The sequence below is a fragment of the Taudactylus pleione genome, unplaced genomic scaffold (genome assembly GCF_031769625.1).
Source record: "Taudactylus pleione unplaced genomic scaffold, aTauple2 ptg000467l, whole genome shotgun sequence".
Lineage (NCBI taxonomy): Eukaryota > Metazoa > Chordata > Amphibia > Anura > Myobatrachidae > Taudactylus > Taudactylus pleione.
Window position 1 is genome coordinate 124,408 of NW_028284869.1, and position 10,035 is coordinate 134,442.

The following is a 10,035-nucleotide window of genomic DNA, read 5'->3' on the forward strand; positions in this document are numbered from 1 at the left end:
CCAAGAAATGCCCTTTCAACAAATGGGAAGCTTTCTTGGTATGTGTAGCACTTATGGGGTATGGACAGAGTCATGGCTTTGTCATTCACAGAATACTAGATTTATGGCATCTTAAAAATATCCAACTCTGAATAGTCTTATGTAAATTAGGCTATTAAATATATTTTCCTATTATCTGCTTTAACATTTGATTCAAATTCTCTTTTCCAAAAGTGCCAAAAAGTGGACTTCAGTGTACATCATGTTTATTTATTCATTTGCATTTTTAACCTAATTTGTGCATTGTATTAATATTTTCCATCATCAAAAGAAGTGCATTGCAGTCAATTAATGGATTAACAGTGTAGAGCATTGAAATCATACAATCAGGTGTTGTGGCTTACAGATTTGACTAAAAATGCCCTTTTGAAAACCAGGAAGCGTTGGTGGTATAGTGGTGAGCATAGCTGCCTTCCAAGCAGTTGACCCGGGTTCGATTCCCGGCCAACGCATAGTTTGTATTCAATTTTTAAGATCATAAACTCCTTAGAGAATTATTCTTGTTTTGAAGGAATTAGGAATACACTGACCAAGAAATGCCCTTTCAAAAAACGGGAAGCTTTGTTGGTATGTGTAGCACTGGCCAACGCATGATTTTTCTTGTGTATTCTTTTCATTTTTTAAGATCATAAGCTCCTTAGAGAATGTTTCTTGTTTTGAAGAAATCAGGAATACACTGACCAAGAAATGCCCTTTCAACAAATGGGAAGCTTTCTTGGTATGTGTATACACAGAAGTGCATTTGCAGTCAATTACTGGATTAACAGTGTATTCTTTTCATTTTTTAAGATCATAAGCTCCATTGAGAATGTTTCTTGTTTTGAAGAAATCAGGAATACACTGTCCAAGAAATGCCCTTTCAACAAATGGGAAGATTTGTTGGTATGTGTAGCACTTATGGGGTATGGACAGAGTCATGGCTTTGTCATTCAGAGAATACTAGATTTATGGCATCTTAAAAATATCCAGCTCTGAATAGTCTTATGTAAATTAGGCTATTAAATATATTTTCCTATTATCTGCTTTAGCATGTGATTCAAATTCTCTTTTCCAAAAGTGCCAAAAAGTGGACTTCAGTGGACATCATGTTTATTTATTCATTTACATTTTAAACCTATTTTGTGCATTGTATTAATATTTTCCATCATCAAAAGAAGTGCATTGCAGTCAATTACTGGATTAACAGTGTATTCTTTTCATTTTTTAAGATCATAAGCTCCTTAGAGAATGTTTCTTGTTTTGAAGAAATCAGGAATACACTGACCAAGAAATGCCCTTTCAACAAATGGGAAGCTTTCTTGGTATGTGTAGCACTTATGGGGTATGGACAGAGTCATGGCTTTGTCATTCACAGAATACTAGATTTATGGCATCTTAAAAATATCCAACTCTGAATAGTCTTATGTAAATTAGGCTATTAAATATATTTTCCTATTATCTGCTTTAACATTTGATTCAAATTCTCTTTTCCAAAAGTGCCAAAAAGTGGACTTCAGTGTACATCATGTTTATTTATTCATTTGCATTTTTAACCTAATTTGTGCATTGTATTAATATTTTCCATCATCAAAAGAAGTGCATTGCAGTCAATTAATGGATTAACAGTGTAGAGCATTGAAATCATACAATCAGGTGTTGTGGCTTACAGATTTGACTAAAAATGCCCTTTTGAAAACCAGGAAGCGTTGGTGGTATAGTGGTGAGCATAGCTGCCTTCCAAGCAGTTGACCCGGGTTCGATTCCCGGCCAACGCATAGTTTGTATTCAATTTTTAAGATCATAAACTCCTTAGAGAATTATTCTTGTTTTGAAGGAATTAGGAATACACTGACCAAGAAATGCCCTTTCAAAAAACGGGAAGCTTTGTTGGTATGTGTAGCACTGGCCAACGCATGATTTTTCTTGTGTATTCTTTTCATTTTTTAAGATCATAAGCTCCTTAGAGAATGTTTCTTGTTTTGAAGAAATCAGGAATACACTGACCAAGAAATGCCCTTTCAACAAATGGGAAGCTTTCTTGGTATGTGTATACACAGAAGTGCATTTGCAGTCAATTACTGGATTAACAGTGTATTCTTTTCATTTTTTAAGATCATAAGCTCCATTGAGAATGTTTCTTGTTTTGAAGAAATCAGGAATACACTGTCCAAGAAATGCCCTTTCAACAAATGGGAAGATTTGTTGGTATGTGTAGCACTTATGGGGTATGGACAGAGTCATGGCTTTGTCATTCAGAGAATACTAGATTTATGGCATCTTAAAAATATCCAGCTCTGAATAGTCTTATGTAAATTAGGCTATTAAATATATTTTCCTATTATCTGCTTTAGCATGTGATTCAAATTCTCTTTTCCAAAAGTGCCAAAAAGTGGACTTCAGTGGACATCATGTTTATTTATTCATTTACATTTTAAACCTATTTTGTGCATTGTATTAATATTTTCCATCATCAAAAGAAGTGCATTGCAGTCAATTACTGGATTAACAGTGTATTCTTTTCATTTTTTAAGATCATAAGCTCCTTAGAGAATGTTTCTTGTTTTGAAGAAATCAGGAATACACTGACCAAGAAATGCCCTTTCAACAAATGGGAAGCTTTCTTGGTATGTGTAGCACTTATGGGGTATGGACAGAGTCATGGCTTTGTCATTCACAGAATACTAGATTTATGGCATCTTAAAAATATCCAACTCTGAATAGTCTTATGTAAATTAGGCTATTAAATATATTTTCCTATTATCTGCTTTAACATTTGATTCAAATTCTCTTTTCCAAAAGTGCCAAAAAGTGGACTTCAGTGTACATCATGTTTATTTATTCATTTGCATTTTTAACCTAATTTGTGCATTGTATTAATATTTTCCATCATCAAAAGAAGTGCATTGCAGTCAATTAATGGATTAACAGTGTAGAGCATTGAAATCATACAATCAGGTGTTGTGGCTTACAGATTTGACTAAAAATGCCCTTTTGAAAACAAGGAAGCGTTGGTGGTATAGTGGTGAGCATAGCTGCCTTCCAAGCAGTTGACCCGGGTTCGATTCCCGGCCAACGCATAGTTTGTATTCAATTTTTAAGATCATAAACTCCTTAGAGAATTATTCTTGTTTTGAAGGAATTAGGAATACACTGACCAAGAAATGCCCTTTCAAAAAACGGGAAGCTTTGTTGGTATGTGTAGCACTGGCCAACGCATGATTTTTCTTGTGTATTCTTTTCATTTTTTAAGATCATAAGCTCCTTAGAGAATGTTTCTTGTTTTGAAGAAATCAGGAATACACTGACCAAGAAATGCCCTTTCAACAAATGGGAAGCTTTGTTGGTATGTGTAGCACTTATGGGATATGGGCAGAGTCATGGCTTTGTCATTCAGAGAATACTAGATTTAAGGCATCTTAAAAATATCCAGCTCTGAATAGTCTTATGTAAATTAGGCTATTAAATATATTTTCCTATTATCTGCTTTAGCATGTGATTCAAATTCTCTTTTCCAAAAGTGCCAAAAAGTGGACTTCAGTGGACATCATGTTTATTTATTCATTTACATTTTAAACCTATTTTGTGCATTGTATTAATATTTTCCATCATCAAAAGAAGTGCATTGCAGTCAATTACTGGATTAACAGTGTATTCTTTTCATTTTTTAAGATCATAAGCTCCTTAGAGAATGTTTCTTGTTTTGAAGAAATCAGGAATACACTGACCAAGAAATGCCCTTTCAACAAATGGGAAGCTTTGTTGGTATGTGTAGCTCTTATGGGATATGGACAGAGTCATGGCTTTGTCATTCAGAGAATACTAGATTTATGACATCTTAAAAATATCCAGCTCTGAATAGTCTTATGTAAATTAGGCTATTAAATATATTTTCCTATTATCTGCTTTAGCATGTGATTCAAATTCTCTTTTCCAAAAGTGCCAAAAAGTGGACTTCAGTGGACATCATGTTTATTTATTCATTTACATTTTAAACCTATTTTGTGCATTGTATTAATATTTTCCATCATCAAAAGAAGTGCATTGCAGTCAATTACTGGATTAACAGTGTATTCTTTTCATTTTTTAAGATCATAAGCTCCTTAGAGAATGTTTCTTGTTTTGAAGAAATCAGGAATACACTGACCAAGAAATGCCCTTTCAACAAATGGGAAGCTTTCTTGGTATGTGTAGCACTTATGGGGTATGGACAGAGTCATGGCTTTGTCATTCACAGAATACTAGATTTATGGCATCTTAAAAATATCCAACTCTGAATAGTCTTATGTATATTAGGCTATTAAATATATTTTCCTAATATCTGCTTTAACATTTGATTCAAATTCTCTTTTCCAAAAGTGCCAAAAAGTGGACTTCAGTGTACATCATGTTTATTTATTCATTTGCATTTTTAACCTAATTTGTGCATTGTATTAATATTTTCCATCATCAAAAGAAGTGCATTGCAGTCAATTAATTGATTAACAGTGTAGAGCATTGAAATCATACAATCAGGTGTTGTGGCTTACAGATTTGACTAACAAATGCCCTTTTAAAAACCAGGAAGCGTTGGTGGTATAGTGGTGAGCATAGCTGCCTTCCAAGCAGTTGACCTGGGTTCGATAGAGAATTATTCTTGTTTTGAAGGAATTAGGAATACACTGACCAAGAAATGCCCTTTCAAAAAACGGGAAGCTTTGTTGGTATGTGTCGCACTGGCCAACGCATGATTTTTCTTGTGTATTCTTTTCATTTTTTAAGATCATAAGCTCCTTAGAGAATGTTTCTTGTTTTGAAGAAATCAGGAATACACTGACCAAGAAATGCCCTTTCAACAAATGGGAAGCTTTGTTGGTATGTGTAGCACTTATGGGATATGGACAGAGTCATGGCTTTGTCATTCAGAGAATACTAGATTTATGGCATCTTAAAAATATCCAGCTCTGAATAGTCTTATGTAAATTAGGCTATTAAATATATTTTCCTATTATCTGCTTTAGCATGTGATTCAAATTCTCTTTTCCAAAAGTGCCAAAAAGTGGACTTCAGTGGACATCATGTTTATTTATTCATTTACATTTTAAACCTATTTTGTGCATTGTATTAATATTTTCCATCATCAAAAGAAGTGCATTGCAGTCAATTACTGGATTAACAGTGTATTCTTTTCATTTTTTAAGATCATAAGCTCCTTAGAGAATGTTTCTTGTTTTGAAGAAATCAGGAATACACTGACCAAGAAATGCCCTTTCAACAAATGGGAAGCTTTCTTGGTATGTGTAGCACTTATGGGGTATGGACAAAGTCATGGCTTTGTCATTCACAGAATACTAGATTTATGGCATCTTAAAAATATCCAACTCTGAATAGTCTTATGTAAATTAGGCTATTAAATATATTTTCCTATTATCTGCTTTAACATTTGATTCAAATTCGCTTTTCCAAAAGTGCCAAAAAGTGGACTTCAGTGTACATCATGTTTATTTATTCATTTGCATTTTTAACCTAATTTGTGCATTGTATTAATATTTTCCATCATCAAAAGAAGTGCATTGCAGTCAATTAATGGATTAACAGTGTAGAGCATTGAAATCATACAATCAGGTGTTGTGGCTTACAGATTTGACTAACAAATGCCCTTTTAAAAACCAGGAAGCGTTGGTGGTATAGTGGTGAGCATAGCTGCCTTCCAAGCAGTTGACCTGGGTTCGATAGAGAATTATTCTTGTTTTGAAGGAATTAGGAATACACTGACCAAGAAATGCCCTTTCAAAAAACGGGAAGCTTTGTTGGTATGTGTCGCACTGGCCAACGCATGATTTTTCTTGTGTATTCTTTTCATTTTTTAAGATCATAAGCTCCTTAGAGAATGTTTCTTGTTTTGAAGAAATCAGGAATACACTGACCAAGAAATGCCCTTTCAACAAATGGGAAGCTTTGTTGGTATGTGTAGAACTTATGGGATATGGGCAGAGTCATGGCTTTGTCATTCAGAGAATACTAGATTTAAGGCATCTTAAAAATATCCAGCTCTGAATAGTCTTATGTAAATTAGGCTATTAAATATATTTTCCTATTATCTGCTTTAGCATGTGATTCAAATTCTCTTTTCCAAAAGTGCCAAAAAGTGGACTTCAGTGGACATCATGTTTATTTATTCATTTACATTTTAAACCTATTTTGTGCATTGTATTAATATTTTCCATCATCAAAAGAAGTGCATTGCAGTCAATTACTGGATTAACAGTGTATTCTTTTCATTTTTTAAGATCATAAGCTCCTTAGAGAATGTTTCTTGTTTTGAAGAAATCAGGAATACACTGACCAAGAAATGCCCTTTCAACAAATGGGAAGCTTTGTTGGTATGTGTAGCTCTTATGGGATATGGACAGAGTCATGGCTTTGTCATTCAGAGAATACTAGATTTATGACATCTTAAAAATATCCAGCTCTGAATAGTCTTATGTAAATTAGGCTATTAAATATATTTTCCTATTATCTGCTTTAGCATGTGATTCAAATTCTCTTTTCCAAAAGTGCCAAAAAGTGGACTTCAGTGGACATCATGTTTATTTATTCATTTACATTTTAAACCTATTTTGTGCATTGTATTAATATTTTCCATCATCAAAAGAAGTGCATTGCAGTCAATTACTGGATTAACAGTGTATTCTTTTCATTTTTTAAGATCATAAGCTCCTTAGAGAATGTTTCTTGTTTTGAAGAAATCAGGAATACACTGACCAAGAAATGCCCTTTCAACAAATGGGAAGCTTTCTTGGTATGTGTAGCACTTATGGGGTATGGACAGAGTCATGGCTTTGTCATTCACAGAATACTAGATTTATGGCATCTTAAAAATATCCAACTCTGAATAGTCTTATGTAAATTAGGCTATTAAATATATTTTCCTAATATCTGCTTTAACATTTGATTCAAATTCTCTTTTCCAAAAGTGCCAAAAAGTGGACTTCAGTGTACATCATGTTTATTTATTCATTTGCATTTTTAACCTAATTTGTGCATTGTATTAATATTTTCCATCATCAAAAGAAGTGCATTGCAGTCAATTAATTGATTAACAGTGTAGAGCATTGAAATCATACAATCAGGTGTTGTGGCTTACAGATTTGACTAACAAATGCCCTTTTAAAAACCAGGAAGCGTTGGTGGTATAGTGGTGAGCATAGCTGCCTTCCAAGCAGTTGACCTGGGTTCGATAGAGAATTATTCTTGTTTTGAAGGAATTAGGAATACACTGACCAAGAAATGCCCTTTCAAAAAACGGGAAGCTTTGTTGGTATGTGTCGCACTGGCCAACGCATGATTTTTCTTGTGTATTCTTTTCATTTTTTAAGATCATAAGCTCCTTAGAGAATGTTTCTTGTTTTGAAGAAATCAGGAATACACTGACCAAGAAATGCCCTTTCAACAAATGGGAAGCTTTGTTGGTATGTGTAGCACTTATGGGATATGGACAGAGTCATGGCTTTGTCATTCAGAGAATACTAGATTTATGGCATCTTAAAAATATCCAGCTCTGAATAGTCTTATGTAAATTAGGCTATTAAATATATTTTCCTATTATCTGCTTTAGCATGTGATTCAAATTCTCTTTTCCAAAAGTGCCAAAAAGTGGACTTCAGTGGACATCATGTTTATTTATTCATTTACATTTTAAACCTATTTTGTGCATTGTATTAATATTTTCCATCATCAAAAGAAGTGCATTGCAGTCAATTACTGGATTAACAGTGTATTCTTTTCATTTTTTAAGATCATAAGCTCCTTAGAGAATGTTTCTTGTTTTGAAGAAATCAGGAATACACTGACCAAGAAATGCCCTTTCAACAAATGGGAAGCTTTCTTGGTATGTGTAGCACTTATGGGGTATGGACAAAGTCATGGCTTTGTCATTCACAGAATACTAGATTTATGGCATCTTAAAAATATCCAACTCTGAATAGTCTTATGTAAATTAGGCTATTAAATATATTTTCCTATTATCTGCTTTAACATTTGATTCAAATTCGCTTTTCCAAAAGTGCCAAAAAGTGGACTTCAGTGTACATCATGTTTATTTATTCATTTGCATTTTTAACCTAATTTGTGCATTGTATTAATATTTTCCATCATCAAAAGAAGTGCATTGCAGTCAATTAATGGATTAACAGTGTAGAGCATTGAAATCATACAATCAGGTGTTGTGGCTTACAGATTTGACTAACAAATGCCCTTTTAAAAACCAGGAAGCGTTGGTGGTATAGTGGTGAGCATAGCTGCCTTCCAAGCAGTTGACCTGGGTTCGATAGAGAATTATTCTAGTTTTGAAGGAATTAGGAATACACTGACCAAGAAATGCCCTTTCAAAAAACGGGAAGCTTTGTTGGTATGTGTCGCACTGGCCAACGCATGATTTTTCTTGTGTATTCTTTTCATTTTTTAAGATCATAAGCTCCTTAGAGAATGTTTCTTGTTTTGAAGAAATCAGGAATACACTGACCAAGAAATGCCCTTTCAACAAATGGGAAGCTTTGTTGGTATGTGTAGCACTTATGGGATATGGACAGAGTCATGGCTTTGTCATTCAGAGAATACTAGATTTATGGCATCTTAAAAATATCCAGCTCTGAATAGTCTTATGTAAATTAGGCTATTAAATATATTTTCCTATTATCTGCTTTAGCATGTGATTCAAATTCTCTTTTCCAAAAGTGCCAAAAAGTGGACTTCAGTGGACATCATGTTTATTTATTCATTTACATTTTAAACCTATTTTGTGCATTGTATTAATATTTTCCATCATCAAAAGAAGTGCATTGCAGTCAATTACTGGATTAACAGTGTATTCTTTTCATTTTTTAAGATCATAAGCTCCTTAGAGAATGTTTCTTGTTTTGAAGAAATCAGGAATACACTGACCAAGAAATGCCCTTTCAACAAATGGGAAGCTTTCTTGGTATGTGTAGCACTTATGGGGTATGGACAAAGTCATGGCTTTGTCATTCACAGAATACTAGATTTATGGCATCTTAAAAATATCCAACTCTGAATAGTCTTATGTAAATTAGGCTATTAAATATATTTTCCTATTATCTGCTTTAACATTTGATTCAAATTCTCTTTTCCAAAAGTGCCAAAAAGTGGACTTCAGTGTACATCATGTTTATTTATTCATTTGCATTTTTAACCTAATTTGTGCATTGTATTAATATTTTCCATCATCAAAAGAAGTGCATTGCAGTCAATTAATGGATTAACAGTGTAGAGCATTGAAATCATACAATCAGGTGTTGTGGCTTACAGATTTGACTAACAAATGCCCTTTTAAAAACCAGGAAGCGTTGGTGGTATAGTGGTGAGCATAGCTGCCTTCCAAGCAGTTGACCTGGGTTCGATTCCCAGCCAACACATAGTTTGTATTCAATTTTTAAGATCATAAACTCCTTAGAGAATTATTCTTGTTTTGAAGGAATTAGGAATACACTGACCAAGAAATGCCCTTTCAAAAAACGGGAAGCTTTGTTGGTATGTGTCGCACTGGCCAACGCATGATTTTTCTTGTGTATTCTTTTCATTTTTTAAGATCATAAGCTCCTTAGAGAATGTTTCTTGTTTTGAAGAAATCAGGAATACACTGACCAAGAAATGCCCTTTCAACAAATGGGAAGCTTTGTTGGTATGTGTAGCACTTATGGGATATGGACAGAGTCATGGCTTTGTCATTCAGAGAATACTAGATTTATGGCATCTTAAAAATATCCAGCTCTGAATAGTCTTATGTAAATTAGGCTATTAAATATATTTTCCTATTATCTGCTTTAGCATGTGATTCAAATTCTCTTTTCCAAAAGTGCCAAAAAGTGGACTTCAGTGGACATCATGTTTATTTATTCATTTACATTTTAAACCTATTTTGTGCATTGTATTAATATTTTCCATCATCAAAAGAAGTGCATTGCAGTCAATTACTGGATTAACAGTGTATTCTTTTCATTTTTTAAGATCATAAGCTCCTTA

The 10,035-nt window shown here is 33.5% G+C and overlaps 4 non-coding genes across 4 annotated transcripts; all 4 read left to right on the forward strand.

Moving 5' to 3' along the window:
* The first annotated feature begins 419 nt into the window (after positions 1-419).
* On the forward strand, positions 420-491 carry TRNAG-UCC (transfer RNA glycine (anticodon UCC)). The gene has a single exon. It is a non-coding gene; the product is annotated as a tRNA-Gly (tRNA).
* A 1,230-nt stretch (positions 492-1,721) lies between these two features.
* TRNAG-UCC (transfer RNA glycine (anticodon UCC)) lies at positions 1,722-1,793 on the forward strand. The gene has a single exon. It is a non-coding gene; the product is annotated as a tRNA-Gly (tRNA).
* A 1,230-nt stretch (positions 1,794-3,023) lies between these two features.
* On the forward strand, positions 3,024-3,095 carry TRNAG-UCC (transfer RNA glycine (anticodon UCC)). Its single transcript has one exon. It is a non-coding gene; the product is annotated as a tRNA-Gly (tRNA).
* Positions 3,096-9,356: 6,261 nt separating this feature from the next.
* Positions 9,357-9,428, forward strand: TRNAG-UCC (transfer RNA glycine (anticodon UCC)). The gene has a single exon. It is a non-coding gene; the product is annotated as a tRNA-Gly (tRNA).
* The last annotated feature ends 607 nt before the right edge of the window (positions 9,429-10,035 follow it).